At 36.1% G+C, this 25502-nt stretch overlaps 1 protein-coding gene and 1 pseudogene across 1 annotated transcript in view; one reads left to right on the top strand and one right to left on the bottom strand.

Annotated features, from left to right (window-relative positions):
• Positions 1–25502, top strand: part of DENND1A (DENN/MADD domain containing 1A) — a 497378-nt gene that overhangs the window by 31730 nt on the left and 440146 nt on the right. The gene's annotated exons all lie outside the window — the stretch shown is intronic.
• On the bottom strand, positions 4102–4744 carry LOC105528677 (annotated as a pseudogene).

The raw sequence follows: 25502 nt of genomic DNA, 5'->3' as shown, positions 1-25502 counted from the left end.
CCTCCGCCTCCTGGTTCAAACAATTCTCCTGTCTCAGCCTCCCAAGTAGCTGGTATTACAGGCGCATGCCACCACACCCAGCCAATTTCTGTATCTTCAGTAGAGACAGGGTTTTGCCATATTGGTCAGGCTGGTCTCGAACTCCTGCCCTCAAGTGATCTGGCCGCCTTGGCCTCCCAAAGTGCTGGGATTATAGGTGTGAGCCACTGTGCCTGGCCATTTTCTTTGTTCTTTATGTCTTCTTGCATCTCAGAGTTTTTTCATCTGGGCTAATCTTCTTGCTTGAATAACATTCTTTGTTAGTGGCAAATATCTTAGTTTTGTTTATCTGAAAATGTCCTTATTCTAACGTCATATTGGAGATGTCATTTCATTGTCTTCTGACTTCTGATGTTGCTGTCGAAGTCCCTTTCCATTATAATTAATATTTTTGTGTCTTGTTTTCTAGTTTAGCAATGGTATTTGTCTAGCAGTGGAGTTTTCTTCTTATATATCTTGGTTAGGACCAGCTGTTTGAATCTGAGGACTTAGAACTTCTTTTTCTTTTGGAGCTTTGATTACACATATGTCTGACATTCTCTTTTTGTCCTTTACAGTTTTAAACCATTTTTTTTGTGTGTTTTCAATCTGTTTCTCTCTGATACATTCAATAACTTCTTCAAGTCTTTCTTCTAGTTTGCTACTTCTCTCTTCAGCTGTGTCTAATTGCTGTTAAAACCATCCATTTATGGCCAGGCACAGTGGCACACCCCTGTAATCCTGGCACTTGGGAAGACCAACGTGAAAGGATTGCTTGAGGCCAGAAATTCGAGATCAGCCTGGGCAAATAGTGAGACCCTGTCTCTACAAAAATGAAAACAAACAACCCATTGATTTAGTGTTTAATTTTAATTATTTTTAATAGGTTTCTTGAGATATAATTAATAAACCACACAATTTGCCCATTAATAAAAGATATAATTAATGGTTTTGGTGTATTATTTAAATTGTGGAGGTATATGTGTATATATAAAACAAAATTTGCCATTTTAAATATTTTTAAGTGTAAATTTAGTGGTATTAATTATATTCATACTGTTGTGCAGCCATCACCACTATCTGTTATTAAAATCTTTTCATCACCTCAAATAAAAACTTTGTAATCATTAACAGTAATTTCCATTTTCCCCTCCTTCCTAACCTCTGGTAACCTCTAACCTACTGTTCTGTCTTGATGAATTTGCCTATTCTAGGTCCCTCATATAAGTGGAATCATATATTATTTATCCTTTTCTGTCTGGTTTATTTCACTTACCCTAATGTTTTCAAGGTTTATTCATGTTGTAGTATGTATCAGAACTTCATTCCTCTTTGTAGCTGAATACTTATCCATTAGATGTATATACTGCATGTTGTTTATCCATTCATCTGTTGATGGACAATTTGGTTGTCTCCACCTTTTGGCAATTGTGAATAATGCTGCAATCAACAATGTCATTCATTGTTGGTATATGTTTGCATTTCTGCTTTCAATTCCTTTGGGTATATACCTAGGAATGGCATTGCTGGATCATACGGTAATTCTGTTTTTTTTTTTTTTTTTTTTTTTTTTTTGGAAAACTGCCAAGCTGTTTTCCATAACAGCTGCACCATTTTATATAGCCACCAGCAATGTGTGAGGTTCCAATTTCTCCACATTCTTGTCAGCGGATACTGTTGTCTATCTCTTTTATTATAGCCATTCTAGTGGGGGTGAAGTGACATATCATTGTTATTTTGATTTGCCTTTCTCTAATGCCTAATTATATTGAGCATCTTTTAGTGTGCTTCTTGTATATTTTCCATGGAGAAATATCTATCCAGTGACTGGGTCTTTTAAAAAATTACCGGGTTATAAATGTTCTTTATATATTCTAGATACAAACCTCTTATCAGATATATGACTTGCAGGTACTTTCTCCCACTTTGTAGGTTAACTTTTCTCTTTCTTGATTGTGTCATCTGAAACAGAAGTTTTCATTTCAGTGAAGTCTTATTTAATATTTCTTTTGTTGTTTGTGCTTTAGTGTGGTACCTAAGAAACCATTGCTCATCCTAAAGTTACAATGATTTATTTCTGTGTTTTCTTCTAAGTTTGTTTGTTTATTTTTTAGGTTTTAGCTCTTACCTTTGGGTCTATAATCCATTCCTTTTTTTTTTTTTTGAGACAGGTTCTCACTTGGTCACCCAGGCTGGAATACAGTGGCATGATCTTAGCTCACTGCAGCCTCAACTTCCCAGGCTCAAACAATCTTCCCGCCTCTGCTTTGCAAGTAGCTGGGACTACAGGTGTATGCCACCACACCCACCTAATTTTTTAGGGGGTGTATAGGGAGAGATGAGGTTTTGCTACGTTGACCAGGCTGGTCTTGAACTCCTGGCCTCAAGCGATTCTTCTGCCTTAGCTTCCCAAAGTGCTGGGATTAAAGGCATGAACCACTATCCCCAGCCTACAATCCAAATCGAGTTGATTTTTATATGTGCTTATAAGGAAGGAGTCTAACTTTATTCTTTCAAATGTAGATGGTCAATTGCCCCTGCACCTTTTGTTGAAAAGTATTAATTCTCCATTGAGTTGTTTTGGTTTCTTTGTTACCCAGGCTGGAGTGTAGTGGCACAACCTTGGCTCACTGCAACCTCTGCCTCCTGGGTTCAAGAGATTCTTGTGTCTCAGCCTCCTGAGTAGCTGGGACTACAGGTATGTGCCAGCATGCCCAACTAACTTTTTGTATTTTTGGTAGAGATGGTGTTTCACCATGTTGGCCAGCCTGGTCTTGCACTACTGGCTTCAAGTGATCTGCCCCCCTTAGCCTCCCAGAGTGCTGGGATTACAGGCATAAGCCACCATGCCTGGCATCTTGTTGAAAATTAATTGACAATTGCAAATATTTATTTCTGGACTCTGAATCCTATTCTTTTCCTGATGCTGTACTATACTGTCTTGATTACTGTAGATTTGTAGTAAATTTAAAATTGAGAAGTATAAGTCCTCCAATTTTGTTCTTTTTAAAGATCGTTTGACTATTCTGGGTCCCTTGCATCTCCATGTGAATTTTAGTATTAGCTTATCAATTTCTGCAAAAAGCCCAGCTGGGATTTTGGTAGGGATTTAATTGAATCTGTAGATTCATTTGGGGAGGATTGTCAGCTTAACAATGTTGTGTTCCAATCCATGAACATAGGATATCTTTCCATTTATTAAGGTAATGTTTAGGGTTTTTTTCCACATAATGTTTTGTAGTTTTCAGACTATAAGTTTTACAATTCTCTTGTTAGATTTACTCCTATTTTTCTTAATCGATGTTATTGTAAATGGAAACTTTGAATTTCATTTTTATATTGTTCTTTGTTAGTGTATAGAAATAGAATTGATTTTTAAAAATATTGATCTATTATCCTGCAGATTTGATGAACTAGTTTATTAGTTCTAATAGTTTTTTAGTGAATTTCTTAGGATTTTCTTTGTGTAAGATTATGTAATGTATAAATCAAGATAGTACTACTTCTTCCTTTCCGTTCTTGATGACTTTTATTTCTTTTTCATACCTAATTGCCCTGGCTAGAACCTCCAATACAGTGTTGAATAGAAGTAGCAGAAATGAATATTCTTTTCTTTGTCCTCATCTTAAAGAGAAATATTTAGTCTTTTGGCATAATTATGATATTAATTATAGGTTTTTTAGATGCCCTTTATCAGCTTGATGAAGTTCGGTTTTGTTTCTAGTTTGTTGAATTTTTTTTATTATGAAAGGATGTTGGATTTTGTCAGATGATTTTTCTGTGTCTTTTGAGATGATTGTGTGATTTTTGTTCATCATTCTCTAGGTATGGCTTATTACATTAATCTATTTTTGGATGTTAAACCAACCTTGCATTATTGTTTTTAAAAATTCTATCATAAGTACTTTATTTTAACTAGAAGATACAATCTCCAAGGAATTTCATGGTTTAAAAAGCTACAATTACTTCATGTTGTAACTACATAAAACAGTGCTGTAATGGAACTACTTGACTTTGGTTATATACATTTTTGCACAGCCCTATGGAATCTATACAAAGGAATATTTTCTCCCTTTGCTCCAATTAATTGTTCTCGTATAGAAATTGCTTTATATTCCAGTATATCCAGTATGGTAAAATAACAAGTCCATCCATGTTGCTAAAGGTCGCTCCAAGCATATGGGCCATACCTGCTATGGTCTTTCTCCACTCAGTGGTATAGGCAGTGCTTCAAGTTATGCTCCTAGAAAACTAGAAATTGTAATGATCTGGAGACTATGCTCCCAAATGGCTGTAACTCCATTTCTACTGAAAACTCTAAGCCATGCTTTTGAGATTTGGTTCTAACAAACATAAGGTACAGTGGTAAAAGTAGACAAAATGACTGCAAATAAAAATGTTTCCAACACCAACTCTATTAGCTCCATATGGAACAAAAATTACATGGAAGGAGAAACAGGACAAAAGAAGGTAGATACAGCATTTCAAAAATCAAGTTACCTTGTGTGATAATGAACTTTTTAGAGGATGCATTTGGTTTCACTACTAAATATAATACTAGATTGACAGCAGCTACAAAACCAGAACATATGTACAACCATGTCAAGTGTGTTTACAATATTGAGAAGTTCTCCAAGAAGAATGATGGAATGAAGACACTTAGGATAATTGAAAATATGCATAAAATATGGGTATAAAGTAGTTTTTTGATGTCAGTGTCTTTCATAGTGTTTTCTTGAGTGGCTATCTCTCTTGCTGAGGAAGGGACCTGGGGAACTACTGCATCCTGCTATCATGGGAAGGACAGTCCTGGCTCTAATGCAACCACCCAATCTTGCATTCTTAGGATAAATCTCACTTGGTCATGGTGTGTAATCCTTTTTTTGTGTTGCTAGATTTGGTTTGCTACTATTAATATATTGAGTATTTTTGCATTTTTAGTTTTCTTATATTTGTTTGCTTTTGGTATCAGCATAATACTGGCCTTACAGAATGAATCGGAAAGTTTGTCTTCATATTTTAGTTTTTGAAAGAGTTTATGAAGAATTGGTATTCCTTCTTCTTTAAATGTTTGATAGAATTCTCCAGTAAAGTCATCTGAGTTTGTCTGTTTTGTTGGGAAGTTTTCAAATTAGTAATTCCATCTCTTGCTATAGGTCTATTCAGATTTTCTATTTCTTCTTGACTCAGTTTCAGTAGTTTATATTTTTCTAGGGATTTGTCCATTTCATATATCTAATTTGTTGGCACACATTTGTTCATAGCATTCTCTCTCTCTCCCTCTCTCTCTCTTTTTTTTTTTTCCTGGTAAACCAGAAAACCTAAAATTCTGAAAGAGCTGTAACATTAATATTCTCTTAATCCTCTGTATTTCTGCAAATTTGGTCCTCATGGTTTTTTTCTTTTACTGCTCACCTCTCATACATTGTACTTGCAGCCGCTGCAAAGTAATTGTCATTTTCAGATGCTGTTTCTTTGTCTGAAATGTCTTTTCTCTTTCCCCATTGGAGGAATTGGCATTTATCTTCAAGATAATTTTCTTCATGCTGCCATCCCTGATTGTCCAGACAGACTCAGTCTTTCCTTCCTTTGAATTCCAGTGTACTTCTACACATCTGTCAACTCACTTGTTTCTTTCAAAGGACAGCTGAGCATCCTGTTCACCTTCTTTTCCCTAATGAGAAACATGGGACCTAATACAAATTGTTTCTTGGGAATTGCATGTTGAATAAATGAATGAGGTATGAAACATTTCTTCTGAGCTCTCAACCCGTTTGGATGCCTGAAAAGTATCTGAAATTCAAAACGTCTGAATTCTAACTCATGATCTGCTCATTAAACTGAATGAAGCTCTGGTCCCCTTCCACTGAGCAGCACATTTAAAAAATCCAGTATGCAAACTAAAAACCTACTGCCTTAATCCTGGTCACCTGTCTTCCTGCTCACCCTCTGTATTCAATATATCAGAAAAATTTGATTGATTTACCTAAATGTCTTTAAAAACTAGGTATTTCTTCTCAACTATCATCATCTTAAACCTTTTTCTCACCTCCCCTCACCCCCCCAAACCAACCTCATTCTCCCATTCCTTCAGGTCTCACTTCAGACATTAAACCATCCTAAGGGGGGAACCTTTTCAGATCCCCAAAGTAAGCTTGTTCTTACACTGTATGGTCTTGTGGCACTTATCATAGCTTATAGTTACGTTACTTGTGCAGTTATTCATTTGAGCTTCTGTACTGGACCTTAAACTCTGTGAGGGTAGAGATCACCCAGTATTTTCTTCACCACTGTATGACCAGATTTCAATATTAAGAAGATTTAGTGAATATTTATGGAATGAACAAACCACTGAAAATTAGGTAATTTATGTGGAAATGCCTTTAAAATGACAATTACTGGAGAAACATTACTTTGATGGTCTCTTAACATTTAAAATAACTGTGATTAGTTTATTGAATTTGTAATTTTTTGTTTGGGTGAAGAGAAATTTTAAATTCTCATGGTATTTAAGGGTGGATCATCTTGGATAGATGCACTTATTGCTGATTAGGCTTTGTTTACTGGGATTATGGAATTGATATAACAATAACAAAGTGTAGGGTAGGGTCTCTCTGGAAAACACTATACTACTTCCTTAATGACATCACCTTGGTAATGATCACATTTGGTTTAAGATTTCACTTAGCACAAAATGGGATGCAGAAAGTCAAACTCTCGTATATATTCAAGTAAAGGTGATGACTTTCTTCACAATAGAGCAGAGATGAAATAGCTCCCACATTTGTTATTCTGAATGGAGCCTTGGGATGAAATTCCAAGCAGCAGAATGCCACTTAACATTCTGCGTGCTATTTTGCTCTTTAGTAGCATAATTGTAAAATGATGCAATAAAACCAGAAAAGATATAATATTTATACCTGTGTAGGCACTTCACATGATAAAATGTCACACAGGACTGTTTACTCCATGCTAGTTATTTGGATAATGCCCCACCTGCCTAGTGACAGAAGGTGCTGAGTCTTGCATAAATCTTGGAAAGAAGGTTAGGGTTAATATAGTGAGTTCTTCAGTAGGAAAAAGAATACAGCATATGTGATAATAATAATAATGGTGACTCTTTGATTACTATTTTTGTACCAGCACGGTGCTAGGCCCTTGGGGACAGAGTGTGACAAAGAGGGAGATAATATAAGTGAGTACCTTTCATGTGTCAGCTATTCTGCTATACATTTTACTTACAATATTTATAAAACTTATAATCACTCTGCCAGGTAGGTGGTGTTATCTCCATGTATATATGACTGATTCTTGTTTATCTCATAAAAAATTCTAACGACCTCATTGGAGTTCTGTTATAATTATCATGTTTAAACTTTGGTGCTTTTTTTTAAGTTTAAATAGTCTGTTTTTTTTTTTTTTTGAGACAAAAAAAATTAATGAGAAGAGACAAAGAAACATCAAAGAGCTTTTTCCTCTGATTGCTGTGTTAGAACTTTTGCCTGAAAATAGGTTACATTCCTTCTGTTTTCAGCTGAATCCTCATTAACTTTACATTTTAATGATGTCCAGGGCAAATTACACCATTTATGGTCAGTACCTTAAAGGGATGCTTAAAGGGGACTTAAAAAAATTTTTTTTGAGTGGTGGATGTATTTACTCCAGGAATATAAATTGATCCAGAATTCTTAAAAAAAAAAAAACAAAAAAAAAACAAAAAAAAAGACAAAAACCTTTGAAACATGGGGTTGGTGTTCCATTTCTAACTATTATAACAATTTAATTCAAAAGAAATTATTTTCATCTTAAAGTAAATTAATCATTAAAGAACATTTATACTATTTGGGAGTATGCAACTGGAACCAGTGTCCTACATTTATTTTTGAAAATAGTTTCAGTTTCTCTCAATTTTACTGCTTAGCTTCAGAAATAATTCATAGGTGGTAGATGCTCAATAGGAATAAATGAAGACAGCTTCTCCCAGTTATGAAAAAAACAAGGGTGATTGAAATGCTAATATGTTGATAGACAGATTGTATTTGCACAAGAATGAGGGAATCTGCTGTAAGGTGGAACTCTTCATAGGATTCCAAATTATTCAATTTAAAAGAACAATATGAACTGTGGAGCTGTGCTTTCATTGTAAGCTTTGAATACTTAATTATTATTAGATGATAAATTGGAATGAAGTGTCGTGTTGTGTCAAATACTGTTTATTTCCTTAACAATTATTGGATAAGTGGATTAAGGGAAATCGGCCTGTCTGTTGAGGAAACTGTAATTATGAGAATGCCCCATCTAACATCAGGTATTTTATAAGGTTTGTACTCCTGTTTTTTACATGTGTTTAATTGAATCCCTTCTGTGTGCCAGGCAGTGGGCTAATGTCCTTGTTAAGGCATTTTTGAATCCAAGGGGTGGAATTTCACTAAAACTAGCTCAGGAAGGGAGGGATAGAGGTGGAGAGGTCTGTTGTACAGTGAAGAACAGGAAGCAAAACCAGCTGGGCTTCATGAGAACCAACTGGAACCGGAAAGTCATGCTCCAGTGTGGCTTCATCTCTTTCATCATGGCTTTGCCTCTGCTGGCTTCCTTTGTTCACCACTTATCTTGGTAATGGTTCAAAGTGGTCTATATGATCTTTCAAGCTTGGCTTCCCACCGCTAACAGACACTTTTTGTCTGTGCCCAAGGTCGATTCGAGCATGTGACTCAGCCTAGACCTGGATGGTCCCTGTGGCCTCCAGGTGCTCTGCTGCACTGCCCCTTCCGCGTGAGCAGAATGAAACATGTCTGCATGGAAAAGATATGGCTCTTGCCTGTGTGTGGCTTTTTGTGGAGATGATAATACACCTAAAAAGATTGTTTCTACTTAAATGTGCTATGGACTTCCCTATAAATAAAATATTTCCGTTATCTGTGGTATTTGCAAACTGAGGAAACAGTGGGAGGGTTTGGGCACTGCCACTGAGGGAGGGTGAAATGATTTTCTTTTAGAATGAGGTTTTCCTAGGTAGGGCTTCCTGAGGGTCTAAATCCATAATTGGATCCTACTTGCCACTGTACAAGGAAACTGAATGTAGAAGGAAAAAGAAATTTTCTTTGTTAGGTTTTCTTGTCCAGGTATTGCCTTGAATGATTGGCCAACATATCTAATGCAATTTAAGGACATTTGGGAAATCTTTGCGTCTGATCTATTGTGACTAATGATTCTTGATATGACTAGTTTTTTTAACTTGCCCATATTTCAGTTTTCTAAGGATTCAGTTAAAGCCCTAGCAGATTCTGCAGTTGCTCCTCAAGTATCATCATTTTTGTTGTAACTGAGTATTGAAATGTAGCAAAGCTCGTGACTGTAACTTAACATTTGTTAAGCTTCTATTTGCTTTATATATATATACACATATTATATATATACACACATATATGTACACATACACATACATATATATGCAGATGAACAAGTATGTGTGTATTTTTTCTTATTCTTCCTGGAGCCCATAAGAGATTAATTATTGTCCTCATTTTATAAGTGTTACAAACCAAGGCACAGAAAGATGAAGTAACTTGCTTTAAGGTAATACAGCTAGTAAGTAGTGGATTGTTGATTCGATTCTAGGCCTGTACTGTGCTGCCTCTGTCTATAGTAGCTCTGCTTAAGGTTAATGGTTAGGCTGTGTTTCTGGAATGCTCAACTTCTCTGTTGGAACAACGTTTTGCAATAGTATGGCTTGGTGAAATTCTGGTTCTGGTATAGCCAGTTTATAAGCTGTGTGATGATAGGATGTACAAGCTGTTTCATATTTTTATTTTAAAAATGGGATTATTAATGGGTCCCATCATAGAGGTTTCACAGGAGGAATGAAAGAAATAGTACAGTCTTTTTGCCACAACATGTGCAGGAGCAGTGTCAGAATGATGTAGAAATTACATTGGTTTATATGTTTTATGTCATCAGGTTGGATTAGCTGAAGTCAAAGTAGACTAGCACTGTTTTTCTTGGTCTTTACATTTGGGCAGGTTCTCAACTTTCTTAATTTTTTCCTTTTCTTTAAGAAAAGAAGTGCTGACCTTGAGGTTTAGGTTGAGATTGCCATTGATAGAATCAGGGCTCCCAAATTGTGCTTTTAGCCTTTCTTTATATAGTGTTGAACAATAATTTTAAAATAGTTTGGTGTCTCAGTTTTCAGAAAAACTACATATGTATAACATTTTTATTCATACCTTAACCCTGGATAGTAGTATCTGGTTGAACAGTAATTTTAAAGTAGTTTGGTTTTTCAGTTTTCAGAACAACTACATACATATAATGTTTGTGTCCATATCTTACCCCTGGATAGGTATCTGGTTGTTTCTGGGTTATTGCTAATGCAACAAGACTATTCTGAAGTTGTGTTTTCTCCTTTAACTTGACCTGGTTTGTTGAAAGATGCTCGATCCTCTTTGGAGCAGGCAAGGGGGTGCTAATTGTGAAGTATCTTTGTTGAGTGATGAGACACTGGTGTCTGTGAATGTAGCGGAATGGTGGGATCCCTTTGATTATTCTAATTGCAGAGAATCTAGGAACATAGAAAGCAGCATGCAAAACATAAGATATACAGGCTTTATCCTTGGTTGGGAGGAGTTTAAATCCTGACCCTTTCTTGCCCAGTAAACTGACTTGGACAAGGCACTTGACCTTTTTGGATCTCAGTTTTCTCATCAGTAATATGGAATTACTATCCCCTGACTATTTTATTATCTTGAGAATTTAATGGCATAAGAAATGTAATAATATGAGATATTCAGAGTACTTTCCTCATAGTAGGTATTCAATATATGTTTAGTAGGAGAACTATAGAAGATAACAGAAATGTAGTTGTATTGTAGCCTATTTTATACAATAAATAATCCAAAACATTTTATATTATTATTTTTGTAAATTATTCTCTGTTAAATGAAACAGAAAGGGAATGAACTTCTTTTGAAAAAGTCTGGTAAATTTTGTAATGCGAATAAACAACTTTGATTTGTAAGATAACATTAAAAATGATGTATAAAAATTTGTTATATGCATTAACATTTTAATATTTCCTCAAATTTGAAATGAATAGCATGTGATATTAAGTCACTTAAAAATTCTCTAATATGAAATATTAAAAACTTAGACTCAAACTATAATATATTTTACCTAACCACCTTTTTGGCCACCTTTCTTTCGGTATTTTATTATATATCCTCTCCTTTTTATTTTTGTAAAAAACTATATTAGCTTTTTTCTTCTTAACCACATTTTCCCCTCTATAATTTGATTGAAGAAATGAACTTGTGTTACTTTTTCTCTCATGGTAAGCCAAGTCTGGTGAATAAAATACCCATAGTCAAGAAATTTGTGTGAGCTTGGCTGCACTGAGAACTCCCTGATTTCCTTCAGTCTTGTTAATTCATATGCGAGCCCAGGGGTATTATTGCCCATTAGCCTTTCCTCATAGTTATTTTATGAAAGTGCACAGTTGATGTGAGAGTGTTGTGAAACCTTTGGAGACGGTGCCCTGGACATACTGAGGTAAATTTTGTTCAAGATCAACAGATAGCACCCTACCATAATCTGCCAGCAGCTTGTTTATCTAATTGTCAATAAAATTTCTGGTTCAGGAAAGAGTTTATGTTATCCTGAAACTTAACATACCATGTCCCCAGAACCAAGGAGAAATAATAATAGTGACTGCCAAGCACCTACTGTGTGTCAGACATCCTGCTGGATGCTTTACACATAGATCTTTCATTCTCAAATTCCGAGATAGCCCTTCTTCCTCATTTTATTGAGGGAGGTTAAGAAAATGACCCCTAACCGTCCCACTTTTGCCAGACTTCATAGCTGAAGCTCTCTCCACTTTTATATAGCATATGTACCATATACCACTTTTTTACCATATCCTCAGGAAATCCAAAGGACCTAACAGAAGTCAGAATATATTGTGAGGGAAAGTTAGTGATTCTTTTCTACTAATTTTTTTCTATTGGAGTGAATGAAGTGTGTGGTGGAGAAGTGTTTTTTGAGAGTTTTTGCAGTAGAAAGGTACTTAGGTTTTTGCAATTTTTTTTTTCCTGGAAATCAAGAGGAAAATGCAGATATCCAAGATAAAGAGTTAGGGAAACTAACAGTAGTTTGTGGATCGGGTCTAGATGAACTAAACTTCTGGAAGGATCCTTTGATTTTTGAAGTGTATTATTACGATTGGATAGTTGTGTGTGGTGGTGGTGAGGGCTGTGATGAGTGTGCTTGACCATTATAAAACGACCTTCATTACTAGAGGGACACAGATTCCCCCCACCTCTCCCATGATTGTATTGTTGAAAGCCTTCTTTTATCAATTTGCTGCCATATGTGTTTGTGAAAATCAGCTGCGTTGTAAAAATTCTTACTTCCTGGAAACCAGAAACCCATTCAGCTAGTGTCCCTACCCTGACCACTTCCTCTTCGTTATTTCTAAATGACAGTGCTATTCCGGTAGCATTCCGGGCGTTCATCTAGCTAGGATTCCTTTTTCACGTTTGCTATTTGGTGCATTTTCTCCTGTTTTACTTTGTTTCTTTGTCCTGATTAGTTCACCAAGTATAATAGAAGAGACATTTGCTTTGTTTTTTTCCTCTAGAGCAAGTTATTTTAGAGGGAGAGTTTACCAGTGGTAAGAGCTGTTTATGTCCTAAGCGATTGATTTGTAATTAATGTTGCCTGGGCTCTTGCCTGTTGGCAGAATTGGTAACAGCTTGCAGTATTTTTTAAATTCTCTTTTCTTTTTGGTATTTTGACAATGTCATTCATATCTCATGAAAAACTACCTCAGACAGGTTAAATGTGTTAAAACATGGAACGAAAAGGATGGAAGGAGACCCAGTGCTGCCTAGAAACCTTGATCTTTTGCCAAAGTATTTAAACAATTTAGTGTTTTGGTTTCCTAGCTCCAAGCTGCTTCTCAAATCCCTTGCTAATTAATCCAGTTAATGCTTTGTAGACTTACTATATGCGGTGCTTTGGCTTGCTCGTCTATCATTGAGAAGTCGTTTTGTTTCTTGGAGAAAACCTAAGCTCTGTTCTGGTGCAGAGCTATATACAGGGCTTATGACGTGTGAGTAGTTTGGGGCCTTTAAAATCCCTATGCGTGTGTATATATGTAAGCTTATACACACATGTTCTCTGCATTTCATAGTCCTTAGGCTTAAAATTTTAAAATAAAAAAAGACACAAAGTAGAAAATAGAAATCAGGTATTTCACACCAAACCAGTGAACTGATAGAAAGCTGCCTCTGCTACTTGCTTTGTTAATTGTGCAAATTATTTGTTGTCTCTAAGCCTCAATTTCCTCATCTGTAAAATGGGGGAAAATAATTTATTCCTCCTCATAGTATTGTTGTGAGGATGAAGTGAGTTTCTTATATACTTAGCAAGTGTCCAGAACACAGTAAAGCTCAGTAAATGATGACTGCTTTTATTATTCTTTTGTGACCCTTATGTGTTGAATAAATTAACTTCTTTTGGTGCTTGCTGAATTGCGGAGGAGGTAGATTCCTTTTATCTATTTTCTTTTGGCAAAGATATATCAAATGTCTCAATCTGTATCAAGGATTTAAAAATCAAGCGTTTGTTCATTTAACAGTAGTGATAATAAAAAATAGACAACTGTATTCTCTTTGAGCCTGTTTTTTTTTGAGACAGAGTCTTGCTGTTTCGCCAGGCTGGAGTGCAGCGGCGGGATCTCGGCTTCCTGCAACCCCCCTGCCTCTCACGTTCAAGCAATTCTCCTGTCAGCCTCCCGAGTAGCTGGGACTACAAGCATGTGCCACCATGCCCAGCTAATTTTTGTATTGTTAGAGATGGGGTTTCAGTGTGTTGGCCAGGATGGTCTCGATCTCTTGACCTTGTGATCTGCCCATCTTGGCCTTCCAAAGTGCTGGGATTATAGGCATGAACCACCGTGCCCGACCTGAACCTGGTTTTAAGACCCATTGGTGTGAGTTATCAATACAAAAGATATTCCTAAAATCTGAAAAGTGAATATCTCTCATTTGCTTACTAGAAAGCTTAAGTGCAGAAAAATATATGGGCTATTTCTTTTTCCCAGTTAAATAATTAAATCAAACATGGAGGCAAATTCAGGAATATTTACTGCTAGTGAAGCTCATGATGACTTTTTTTTTTAACTAACCATTTCTGAAATTCATATATTATGCCTAAAAAAGCTCAGTATGTCCTGGGAATTAGGAATTGGCAGGGTTCTCATTTGATCATTATAGGAAATTTCACATTTTTCCCCCCAAGGAATTTGTGGAGAAAAAAATTGTCTGCCAAAAAGTGTAAAATTCTAATTTTTTCCAGCTAACTGTTTTTGTTTTTATGTTTAGAAAAACTTTTTTATAACATAAAAAAAGGAACAAACAGAAAAATGCACAAATACAAGTTAACAGCTTGATAAATTATCACAAAGTTAAAACATCCAGGTCAAGACATAGAACATTAATAAGCATCTTGCCAGCCATCCTATGTGTCTTTCCAAACACCACTCCCTCAATTACAGAACCATTACCTTTTGTTTTTTTTCTTTCCTTTCCTTTTTTTTTGAGATGAGGTCTCACTGTTGTTCAGACCGGAGTGCAGTGGCACAGTCATAGCACACTGTAGCCTCAAACTCCTGGGCTCAGAGAACCCTCCTACTTCAACTTCCTGAGTAGTCATTACTACAGGCATGCACTGCTCCCCCAGACCCCCAACCTGGCTAATTTCCTGCCGTGCTGCCCAGGCTAGTCTTGAACTCCTGGGCTCAAATGGTCTTCCCACCTCACCCTCCTGAGTAGCTATGATTACAGTGTGAGCCAATGTGCCCAGCTAAAACCATTATCTTAACTTCTAATAACATTGATCATTTTTACCTGTTGTTGAACATATATACATGGAGTTATATAGATGGGGTCATGAGTATATTTAATATTTTACTTGGTTTCTTATGCTCAACAATTATATTTGTGAGATTATCCTTGTTGTGTGCAACTGTGGTTTGCTCCTTTTCATTGCTATATGCTATTCCATAATATGAATATGCCACAATTGATCCATTCTACTGTCTGTAGACATTTATGTTTCCCCTTTGGTTTTGGTTATTTCAAATAATGCAGCTATGACATTATAGTGAATATATCTGGTGTTTATATACTCCCACTTTTGTTTGGTGTGTACATAGGAGTGAAATTTCTGGGTCATAGTGTATGTATATGTTTAGCATAAAATGCCAAGTTTTCCAATGTGGTGGAACTGATTTGCATCCTCATCTGCTGTGTGAGCTCCTCTTGCTCTATATCGTCACCAACACTTACTATTAAAGGTCTTTTTAATTTTAGCCATTCTGAATGAATGTGTAGTATATTTTGCTTTGGTTTTAATTTGCATTTTCCTGATTACCAGTGAAGCTGAACATCTTTTAATGTACCTGCTGGTTATTTGGCTATGTTGTTTTGTTGTTATTTTTAAGGAATTCTTTGTATACTCTAGATACAGTTTATTTGGTTATGTGCTATAATTTATTTTCCACTCTGTGCCTTATCTTTCCACTCTTTTAAAAATTAATATTATTTTTAATTGACGTCATAATTTTATATATTTTATAGAGTACAATGTGATGTTTTGATATATGTGTACAATGTGGAATGATTAAATCAAGTGAATCAACATGTCCATCACCTCACTTATTATTATTATTGTTTTTTTTTTTTTATTTTTGGAGATGGAGTCTCACTCCGTCGCCCAGGCTGGAGTACAGTGGCATGGTCTCAGTTCACTGCAACCTCCCGCCTCCAGGGTTCAAGAGATTCTCCTGCCTCAGCCTCCCGAGTAGCTAGAATTACAGTTGCCCACCACCATGCCCATCTAATTTTTGTACTTTTGAGTAGAGACGGGGTTTCACCATGTTGGCCAGGCTGGTCTTGAACTCCTGACCTCAGTTGATCTGCCCACCTCAGCCTCCCGAAGTGCTGGGATTATTATTATTTTGCTATATGAATCTTCAGTAGACATGGCACTATTTATTGCAAAGATCATCCTTTCTCTACTTTTCCGCATTGCCACTTTCATTAATCAAATGTCCATGTATGCAGGGGTCTCTTCCTGGTCTCTTTATTGTACCACTACCAGCTGAATGAATTACTGAAGCTTTATAATGAGTTCTAATATCTAGTAGACTAAGTCTTCCCATTTTGTTATTATTAAAAGTTTTTTCTTGGTTATTATTGGTCTTTGTAGTTTCATATAATTTTTGAATTGGTTTGTTAATTTCCCTTAAAGTGCCTTGCTAAGATTTGTATTGGGATTTCATTGAATTGATATAAATGTGAGTAGATTTGATTATTTACATATTTGGTCTTCACATGAAGACTGTATAATGAACATGACAGATTCCTTTATGTAATTTGGTCCTTCTGTCATTTCTTTCACTTATTATAGATATTCGTATATAAGTCTTGCTTATTTTCATTATATTTGTTTCTGGGCATTTGGTGTTCTCTGCTATTGTAAATGGTATCTTTGAATTTCATACTCTAAATATTTGTGGATGTGTTGAAATACAGTTAAATTTTGAAACCTGACGTAGTATCCAGCACATTTGCTAAGCTGTCTTGTTGATTCCAATAATTTATCTGTAAATATTGTGTTTTTTCCAGACACAATCATGTTGTCTGCAAATAATAGTTTTATTTCCTCTTTTAATCGTTATGCCTTCCTTTCTTGTTCTTTATTACATGGGCTTAGGACCAGCAGTATAATGTTTAATGGGATTCATGATGGCAGGAATTCCTATTCTTTTCTGTTTTTTTTTTTTTTTAAATTCATTTTTGAGATGGAATTTCACTCTTGTCACCCAGGCTGGAGTGCAGTGGTGTGGTCTCAGCTCACTGCAACCTCTGCCTCCCAGGTTCAAGTGATTGTCCTGTCTCAGCCTCCCGAGTAGCTGGGATTACAGGTGTCTGCCACCATGCCTGGCTAATTGTTTTGCATTTTTAGTAGAGATGGGGTTTCACCATGTTGGCCAGGCTGATCTTGAACTCCTGACCTCAGGTGATCTGCCCCCCTCGGCCTCCCAAAGTGCTGGGATTACAGGTGTGAGCCACTGTGCCCGGCCCTGTTTTCTCTGTTTTGAAGGGAAAACTTTCAACATTTCACCTTTCAGTACGATGGTGGCTATAGGTTTTTTAATTGAGTTTTTTGATTGATTTATAATTCACATATAGTAAAATGAACACATCTTAAGCATACAGTTTTAATTTTGAAACATGTATACACCTGTGTAATTAACACCTCAATCAAGATGTAGCTCAGTTTCCCATATACTCTTCTAGTTATTTCCAATTCCTTTACCCCACCAGAGACAACAACTGTTCTGATGTATGTTACCATATATTAGTTTTGCTTTTCTTAAACCTTATAGAAATGGTATTCTATAGCATTTCCTTATAGAAATGGAATTCTCTTGGTTCTGGCTTCTTTCACTCAACATAAAGATTTTTGAGAATCATCCATATTGCTTCACCTGTCAGCAATTTATTCTTTTTATTGGTAAGTAGTATTCCATTGTATAAATATTACAGTTTGCTTATCCATTTTGATGAACATTCAGGTGAGACACAGTTTTTTTAAGATAGATACCCTTTATCAGATTAAGACATCTCCTTTGTGTTATTGGAATAAACTCAAATTGGTTGTCATGTATTATTCTTTAATATATTGCTGCATTCCTTTTGCTAAAATATTGTTTAGAATTTTCACATCAATGTTTAAATGAGGGATAAATTTCCTTTCTTGCATTGTCCTTAGATTTTAGTATCAAGGTTTTACTGGCCTTATAAAACGAATGATTCCTCTTTCTCTATTCTCTGGAAAATTTGGTGTGATGTTGATATGTGTTGTTCCTTAAAAGGTTGGAAGAACTCACTAATGAAGCCGTAAGAGCTTGTAGTTTTCTTCATTAAACATGTCTTAATTATGTGTTCCCTTTATTTAATAGTTATTATACCTATTCAGGTTTTCTATTTCTTGTATCAGTTTTCTTTTTGTATTTGTTTCCTTGCTTTTGATTTCTTCTTTTGCCCTTTATTATCCATCTGTTTGATTTTCTTTTCCTGTCTTCAATATTTGTCACTTTACTTTGAATCCTTTTGAGCTATTTCTTCAGGAGTTTTTGAATTTATCTCCTTTTACCCTCTGTTTCTCTTAAGGCATTATCTGTTGTGGGTTGTTGTTGTTGTTGTTACTGTGTTTTCTCTAATTGGTTTTCATATTGGAAATGATATTTTTCATTTAAGTCTGACTTTTTTTCCTGAGTTTATCACCTCATTTTTACATTTTTGTAATTCTGATTTGTGTATTATTTCATGTCATGTGTAATTTTCTTAAAGTATTTTAACTAATTTGAAAGGAAGGTTACAGTTTTTATTTTGTGTTGATGTTTGTCTATCATGCTTTCATTGTCTCTAGGGACATTAGTCTGAATCTTATTCTGATTTTTCAGAAAAACTAATTTCACATATAAATGAGCAATAAACAAGTGTTAACTTCCTATAGGATCTTACGTTAACACTTGTTTATTGCTCATTTATATGTGAAATTAGTTTTTCTGAACTTTTAGGAGGAGAAGTAGGTAGCTGTTATACTTCACTGAGCTATCTCATGTGAAGGTTTCCTGTGATGCTTAAAATCGTGTAATTTGCGACCTAATCTTGCCTGGCTCTGTTTCCTTCTCCTGCCTTTTCCTGAACTTTTTCTTTACTTCAGTTCTATGGTCTCTATACTGTTCAATTTTGATTTTACTTCCAGAAGCTTCACTTCACTGTAGGTCCTTGTCCTAAAAGAGAGCCCTATCTTTGGGAACTCAGAGTTTTGGAAACTATATGACAGTTCTGAAACCTTCTTGTCAGAATCTTACTTTGGTTTTTGATATTTTCATTGGGTATATAAATCTAGATTGGCATTTACTTTCTTTCAGGATCTTTAAAATACCATTTCATTGTCTTCTGGCTTACATTGTTTCTGCTGGAAAGTCGTCTGTAAGTCTTATGGGTTCCTTCAATGGTAATTTTGGTTTTTTTGGCTACTTTTAAGTTTTTTTCTTTTCATTTTTTATTTTTAGCAGTTGCGCTATGATTAGTGCAGGTGTTGCTGTCTTTGCATTTGTCCTGCTTGAGGTTTAGAGTGTTTCTTGAATCTGGGATCTGATTTTTTGGTATTAATTTTGGGTATTTCTTACTATTACTTATTATTTCTCGTAAGCCGATTCTCTTTTTATTTTTTTTTCTGGGACTCCAATGACATTCAAGTTAGACCTAGTCACAGTAGTTCATGTATAACTTACTCTCCCTTCGGTTTTTCAGTGTTATCTCTTTGGGTTTAATCTGGGTATTTTTTTCTGACCTATCTGTTCACTAGTTTTTTTCTTCAACTAATCTAATTTTCTGTGAAACCTGTCCACTGAGTTTTTGATTCATTTTTTTTTTAGTTCTAAAATCTAATTTATCAGTTTTAATTTTATGCAAAATTCTCAATCTTTTAAAACTTTCTTCCCCTCTGTCTTCCATCTTATCTCCCTCTCTCTCTCCCTTCTACCTCTTTCTTTCTTTCTCATGTTGAGCAAAGTTATTTCAGTGTCTGTGTCTGAGGCCAGTGTTATTTGAATCCCTTCTGGGTCTGTTTCTATTGCTTTGAATCTCTGTTGTCACCTTTCTTTTGCCTCTGTTTGTTTGGTTATTTTTTATTCAGTGCCAATTGTTGTATATTCAAAACTACAGGTATATTTTAAGGTCTAGGGTAATAGTTTCCTCCTCCAGAGAGGATTTATATTAATTTTGTTTTTTAAGGCTAGTCATGCTAGCAATTGTCTCATCCCCTTCTCTATCCATCCTTCCTTCCCAATTAGGGATTTAGGTGATTTGAAGATGGGCTTAGTCTCTGAGGATTCATCTATTTTCTTTTTACCCTTCTCATGAGGTATAATTATTTGAGGTCCAACCCAAAGCCTAAAGCACTTACTGGGACCTCTTCTCTTCTGTGGGTCCTGCAAAAAATTACAGTTTTGTCCTTTTCATCCTGTTGGGGATTTGAAACCTCTGATCCCCTTTGAGCCTCTTAGTTACCTCTTCAGTAATCAGCCCATATCCTTGGGAGAAACATGTTCTTAAATGCCAGAATTTTGTGTCTGTGTGTACGTGTGTGTGTGTGTGACAGGGTCTCACTCCGGTTGCCCAGGCTGGAGTGCAGTGGCATGATCGTGGCTCACTGCATCACCAGCCTCCACCTCCCAGGGTCAGGTGTTCCTCCCACCTCAGCGTCCTGAGTAGTTGGGACTACAGGCGCATGCCACCACACGCAGCTAATTTTTGTATTTTTTGTAGAGATGGGATTTCTTCATGTTGCCCAGGTGGGTCTTGAACTCCTGGGCTCAGGCGATCTGCCCATCTTGGCCTCTCAAAATGCTGGGATTATAGGTGTGAGCCAACTGCACCCGGCCTAAAAAAATTTTTTTTTTGAGTTTTATTATTCTGTGTAATTTTCTCTCTCTTTCTGTGTGTGTGTGTGTGTGTGTTTGTGTGTGTGTGTATGTATATATGTATCATATATATATATAAGATATATAATATATTATTTTTTCGGGGGGTGTAATGCTTTGTTGCCTTTGAACAGTTGTTTTTATTTATGTGTTCTATTTTTAAAAAATGTGAACAGTTATAAATCCTAGTTCACCTTTACTGGAAATGGAAATCCAGCTAGCCTTTTTAGGAAAGAGCCCTCTAGTCAGGCAGTGGTCTGTGTTTGTTATAATAGCTCCTAAACATAACATTCGTTCTGTGAGGAAGATAGTAATATCCCCATTTTCCTTATGAGGTAACTAATGCCTAAATCCATTAATGAAATTATTCAAGATCACAACAAAATCTTTTTCCTAAGGCACTAAATAATCTTATTTTAGTTCTTCTTTTCTTTCAGATTTAGGACTTTAGGCTAACAAGTACCGTAACATTATAAGGCAGATATACAGTAACTATAAGTGAAAGAGAAAAGAGGCCAAATAGGATGCATATGATGTGGGTGTATATGTGTAATGTAGACTACAGAAAACCTATAATTAATTTTAAATGCATGAATAACTGCATATGAATCCGCCCACATAATTAGTTGAGTTGTGTTGAGCTCTTTTTCAATGGAAAAATATTTTTTTCAGGAATTTGTCATACATTACAAGCTTTGATTTTTTTTTTTTTTAAGGTCTCTACATGTAGATGTATACTTTTAAATCCACACAGTATAATTAATCATAGGTTTGTTGGAATTATAGAAGTTATTTTCTAGCTTTAAGTTAGGTTTACATTATTATTTCTAGAGTCATACTTTGTATTTCGTTGTCTGTTTCTATAGTGCTTTGTCCCATCATCAGTTTAAAAGAGGAGTTTAAAAAATGCTTTTTGGTAGGCCTCCCACTAAGAGAATCTAGTTGGTGCTTAATCCTCACACCTGATAAATGGGTGAGATGCTTGTCCACAGGGCTGTGCAGAAGTTGCAGGTTTTGGGAACATGGCAGATGGGACAGAGTAGAGAACAGGTTTAATTAGGTGGGAAGCCAAGGGAAGATGGTATCTTGAACCATGTCTGAGAGGCAGGGTGAAAAGGGAAGAGCTAATATTGAGAACCTTAGCCAAGAGAATCAAGGGTAGCATGGAATGTGGTGTGAGGAATTGTTTGATACAAGTATTCTGGAAGTAAGGTGAAGGAAAGGAAATGTGTATTGCAGTGGTGGCTGGAAGGGCATGGGGGAGAACATGGTGGCTTATAGGAGTCTTTCTGGCCCAGGACATTAGGAAATACTTTTTATTTATTTTATTTTTATTCTTACAGAGGCAGGACCTCGCTCTGTCATTGTGCTGTAGTGCAGTGGAATGATCACGGTTCACTGCATCCTCCACCTCTCAGGCTCAAGCAGTCCTCTAACCCCAGCCTCCTGAGAAGTTGGGACTATAGGCACAAACCACTGTACCTGGCTAATATTTGTATTTTTTGTGTAAGTAGGGATCTCACTATGTTGCCCAGGTTGTGGAAATAATTTTTAGAGTCCATAGTTCATATCAAGGATCTTCTGTATTAGTTAACTTCCCCTAGGTTATGCTGCCTGAAGAAAGTAACAAAAAGGACCCCAGAAATCTCAGGGGACTGAGAAAAACAAAGGTCATTACTTTCCTACAGTACCTTTTGGTTATAGCTCTGCTCTAGGGTCAGCTTTGACCCTCACTCAGGTATCCAAGCTGAAAGAGCAGCCCTCCTCTGGGACATCCTTTTCTCATGGCAGAAGAAAAAGAAAAATGATGGAACCATGTGATAGCTCATAAAGCTTTAGCTGCAAATTGGCACAGTCCACTTGCATTCACATTTCTTTGGCCACTGCTTTCACAGAGAAGGGCACTGTAAGTCACATGCCAACAGGCAAGGGTGTATAATTCTCTCCAGAAAAGAGGAGTGAAAAATTGGATACAAAATTACAGTCAACCACAGCTTCCTTTCTAGATGAAACTTTACATGTGATAAATATACACTCTTACAGAATTAGATACAGTTTACCATTTTATATTGGCTTTTAAGATACGCATTTTCTCCTGGAGTGAAGGTCTGAAATCCTGATGCATCTAACAGTAGATGAGGTCTTACACTGCAAGCCAGGCAGCTGTTGTGATGTCATTGCCTAGGCATGAGAGAACTTGGCTGCTAGTCCTGGTGGTAGGATTGGACACCTGCAACCATTGACATTTCAGGATCATTTGAGAAAGGAATATGAGTCCTGATTTTCATTTGAAAATTTTCTGTTGACACCCCCTAGTAAGATCAGCATCCATTACAGAATGGGTGTCACCAGCTTAAGAAAAAAATCTCAGAGGCAGTAGTGACGCTTTTCTTCTTTTTTCTTTTCTTTCTTTTCTTTTTTTTTTTTTTTTTAAGAAAAGCCGTGACATCACTGTTCCCAGTAGAACTGAGAACATGAATACTTTCACTAATTGATTGTGCTTATATTTTACTTTTTATGTTTGTGTAGTAGTATTGTATAAAAAATCTAAAGAACTGTATCAATAAGTGTAAGTTAATTTTACATAAGAAACCATGGTAGCAAACTTTAATTGCTCTCTCTTCTTTTTTGTTTTGGTGTTTCATGACTAATGGTGCATTTTACTCTCGGTGGCACTTAGACTCTGAAATACGGTAACTTGCTTCTTGCCCATTTAAAAAATATTCATTATTTATCGGGTAAATTGAGCCGAGCTTTCTTTCTTAGAAGGCCTTCTTATAGGACATATTTTAAAATGAACTTTGAACTAACTTTACTCATTCTAGCTTTAAATAAAATTTATAAGAGATAGGTAAAACCTATGTTCTTGAAATGAATTTTATTCTATTGTTTGGTACCACATAATGAAGTTAACCTTTTTCTCCAAAACAGTAAACTTTTAGAAAGGAGATAGGTTTTATTTTATTTTCTAATGATTTAATCTTACACTAGAATAGATAGCTAAAGGTTTTTCTTTCCAATAAACTAACAGTTTACAGTAGTACTGGTGTTATTTAAAAATCAGATGAACTCTATAAACACCCATTTGGAAAAATAGCCATTTTGACATCTTTCTTTTCTTTACTCTTTGGCTTTCTCAGTTTTGAAGCTACCAGTGTATTTTGAATTTAAATTAGGTATATTATTAAAAAAAAGTTAACAGTATGTAGTCCATTGGTGATTTTCCAAATCAAAAAATTGATTCACCAGCAAGTACTATACATAATCTCTTCACATCGCATTCAGCAAACAACTACTGAGATATTCTGTTAGAATTTACAAAGATGAATAGAGCACCACTGCCCCACCTTCAGAGAACTTTCAATCTGTTGTTAGCCAGTGATTGCTAGTTAAAGGTCTTGTTATCCCCACTCTGGAGTTGAGTGGTGCTGTGGTTTACCGTGTAAGAGCATAAGTTTTGGAGTGTGTCTAGACCTGAGATTAAGTCCTGGTTCTGCTTCTTTGTCAAATTCTCCCTACTTTACCTCTCTGAGCCTCGGTTTCTTCAGTAGGATTACTGTGAATACCTAGCACATTGTAGATGTTTAGTAAATGTTAGCTGGTGCCATACTGTATTCATCTTTATCACCATGATAATTCTCATCTTCATTTCAGTGTTATGAAAGAACTTCGATTTTCATGTCAAATGGACCTGGCCAGATTTCAGTTCTGACGTTTATTAGGTGCGTGATACCACAGTGTCTACTCAATGGCTCTTGTTGACTTTCTTCTCATAGACATCTCAAACTGAACTTAGGATCATTCTCCCAATTTTGCTTATTCTACATGGTTCCCCTCTTAGAGTTTCTTGTGCCAGAAACCTGGGAATTGTTCTCTTCTCCCCCCCATCTCTCTTGGTGTCTCTTCTCTCTTACATACTCACCTTTCCCATTCAGTTCTACCATCTTATCTCAAGTCGGTTAACTTCCTTCAGCTCCCACGCCGTCACCTGCTTCAAGTCCTGCACCATTTCCCATTCAGGCTACTGTGGCTACCTAACTAATCTTATATTTCATTTTGCCTAACTCCAGTCCCTTCTCCACAGAACAGCTAGAGTTATGTTTGGAAGACACATGGGATCTTTTCCCTACCTTTTACTCCTTTTTGCTTAAAATTTCTCAGGGGCTTCCTTTTGTACCCGAATGAAGTCCTCAGTCCTTAGTGTGCCCCATGAGACCCTGTGTGACTTGGCACAAGCTTCCTTCTCTGGCCTCATTTCTTACCACTGGCTCCCTTGTGCTCAGTGATCAACATATTGGGCTTCTGTTCTTTCTTCTTCTGACCCACATTCCTTCCTGCCTCAAGTCTGCCTATAGTCAGTGCTGTTCCGTCTGCCCAGACCACCTTCCTTTTCCCTACTTTTGCCTGTCCAATTCCTTTGCATCCGTCAAGCGTAGTTGTGGGATAATTCGTGGGGAAGCCTTTTAATTCTTCTCAAAGTTGAATCTCTTTGTTATGTATTTTTATAAAGCATGCTGTGCTTTTTCTTTTTTGCGTTTACCTCCCATTTAATGTTTTCCTTCCATACACTGGTTTTTTGAGGGTATAGACTATGTTTGATTCACTGCTCAGTTGTTCCCGAGTTCAGCACAGTACCTGACACATAGTAAGTATGCAATAAGTATTTGTTGAAAGGATGAATACATAAACGAGCATTACTTGCCTCATAGGGTTGACGTGAGACTTAAATTGGGACACAAAAGGTGTCTTACTATATATTAGATAGCACATAGTGGGTTTGTAATACTCTTTTCTTTTTTTTTTTTTTAATTAATTTATTATTATTATACTTTAAGTTGTAGGGTACATGTGCATAACGTGCAGGTTTGTTACATATGTATACTTGTGCCATGTTGGTGTGCTACACCCATCAACTCGTCAT

Source organism: Mandrillus leucophaeus, unplaced genomic scaffold, assembly GCF_000951045.1.
Source record: "Mandrillus leucophaeus isolate KB7577 unplaced genomic scaffold, Mleu.le_1.0 Scaffold729, whole genome shotgun sequence".
Taxonomy (NCBI): domain Eukaryota; kingdom Metazoa; phylum Chordata; class Mammalia; order Primates; family Cercopithecidae; genus Mandrillus; species Mandrillus leucophaeus.
Note: the sequence above shows the minus strand (reverse complement) of the source record. Positions and strands in the feature narration are given on the sequence as shown.